Below are 2500 nucleotides of genomic sequence, written 5' to 3' on the forward strand. Positions count from 1 at the left end.
ACCTGTCTCATCTTTACCTGTCTCACCTTTACCTATCTGATCTTTACCTGTCTCATCTTTACATGTCAGATCTTTACCTGTCTCATCTTTACCTGTCTGATCTTTACCTGTCTCATCTTTACCTGTCTGATCTTTACCTGTCTCACCTTTACCTGTCTGATCTTTACCTGTCTCATCTTTACCTGTCTGATCTTTACCTGTCTCATCTTTACCTGTCTCATCTTTACCTGTCTCATCTTTACCTGTCTGATCTTTACCTGTCTCATCTTTACATGTCTCACCTTTACCTGTCTGATCTTTACCTGTCTCACCTTTACCTGTCTCATCTTTACCTGTCTCACCTTTACCTGTCTCACCTTTACCTGTCTCACCTTTACCTGTCTCATCTTTACCTGTCTCACCTTTACCTGTCTCACCTTTACCTGTCTCACCTTTACCTGTCTCACCTTTACCTGTCTCATCTTTACCTGTCTCATCTTTACCTGTCTCATCTTTACCTGTCTCACCTTTACCTGTCTCATCTTTACCTGTCTGATCTTTACCTGTCTGATCTTTACCTGTCTCACCTTTACCTGTCTCACCTTTACCTGTCTCACCTTTACCTGTCTCATCTTTACCTATCTGATCTTTACCTGTCTCATCTTTACCTGTCTCATCTTTACCTGTCTCATCTGTACCTGTCTCATCTGTACCTGTCTCACCTTTACCTATCTGATCTTTACCTGTCTCATCTTTACCTGTCTGATCTTTACCTGTCTCATCTTTACCTGTCTCATCTTTACCTGTCTCATCTTTACCTGTCTCATCTTTACCTGTCTCATCTTTACCTATCTGATCTTTACCTGTCTCATCTTTACCTGTCTGATCTTTACCTGTCTCACCTTTACCTGTCTCACTTTTACCTGTCTCATCTTTACCTGTCCCATCTTTACATGTCAGATCTTTACCTGTCTCATCTTTACCTGTCTCACCTTTACCTGTCTCACCTTTACCTGTCTCACCTTTACCTGTCTCACCTTTACCTGTCTCATCTTTACCTGTCTCACCTTTACCTGTCTCACCTTTACCTGTCTCACCTTTACCTGTCTCACCTTTACCTGTCTCACCTTTACCTGTCTCACCTTTACCTGTCTCATCTTTACCTGTCTGATCTTTACCTGTCTCACCTTTACCTGTCTCACCTTTACCTGTCTCACCTTTACCTGTCTCACCTTTACCCGTCTCATCTTTACCCGTCAGATCTTTACCCGTCTCATCTTTACCTGTCTCACCTTTACCTGTCTCATTTTTACCTGTCTCGCCTTTACCTGTCTCACCTTTACCCGTCTCATCTTTACCTGTCAGATCTTTACCTGTCTCACCTTTACCTGTCTCACCTTTACCTGTCTCACCTTTACCTGTCTCATCTTTACCTGTCTCACCTTTACCTGTCTCACCTTTACCTGTCTCACCTTTACCTGTCTCATCTTTACCTGTCAGATCTTTACCTGTCTCATCTTTACCTGTCTCACCTTTACCTGTCTCAACTTTACCTGTCTGATCTTTACCTGTCTGATCTTTACCTGTCTCACCTTTACCTGTCTCACCTTTACCTGTCTCACCTTTACCCGTCTCACCTTTACCCGTTTCATCTTTACCTGTTTCATCTTCACCTGTCTCATCTTTACCTGTCTCACCTTTAACTGTGTCTCACCTGTGTCCACTGAAGGTATCGTACATACCGGAGGCCCAGGTACAAGGTGGCCTATAAGATGGTGACAGAGATGGAGTGGAAGTGTTGTCATGGTTACTCCGGCGACGACTGCTATGATGGTCCAACGTGGACCGGGGACAGCCAGGTCACAGCGGGACGACCTCACGAAACACAGACCGGATACAACAATGGAGCTGGGCAGAAGGGAGGAGAGGGTAGGTTTCAACATCTCTCTACACATCATCTCTGACACAGTTATTAATGTAGCATCTCTCTCACACATCACCTCTGACAGTTATTAATATAACATCTCTCTCATCATCTCTGACACAGTTATTAATGTAGCATCTCTCTCACACATCACCTCTGGCAGTTATTAATATAACATCTCTCTCACATCATCTCTGACACAGTTATTAATGTAGCATCTCTCTCACACATCACCTCTGACAGTTATTAATATAACATCTCTCTCACATCATCTCTGACACAGTTATTAATGTAGCATCTCTCTCACACATCACCTCTGACAGTTATTAATATAACATCTCTCTCACACATCATCTCTGACACAGTTATTAATATAACATCTCTCTCACACATCATCTCTGACACAGTTATTAATATAACATCTCTCTCACACATCATCTCTGACACAGTTATTAATAGGGTAGATCACTATATTTCAATATCAAAGAACAGTCCAAGTCCATTTGCTTGGATAAGTTGAAGCTAGGAAATGTGGCTTTGTGGCTCAATACTTGGACAGTCACAAGAATGTATTGGTTGGAAAACTCTTTAATTCAA

General features: G+C 42.4%; 1 pseudogene; it reads left to right on the forward strand.

Annotated features, from left to right (window-relative positions):
• Window positions 1-1708: 1708 nt before the first annotated feature.
• The window catches only part of LOC135528799 (EMILIN-1-A-like), a 7042-nt pseudogene continuing 6250 nt past the window's right edge, over window positions 1709-2500 (forward strand).

The sequence above is a fragment of the Oncorhynchus masou genome, unplaced genomic scaffold (assembly GCF_036934945.1).
Source record: "Oncorhynchus masou masou isolate Uvic2021 unplaced genomic scaffold, UVic_Omas_1.1 unplaced_scaffold_10373, whole genome shotgun sequence".
NCBI classification, from domain to species: domain Eukaryota; kingdom Metazoa; phylum Chordata; class Actinopteri; order Salmoniformes; family Salmonidae; genus Oncorhynchus; species Oncorhynchus masou.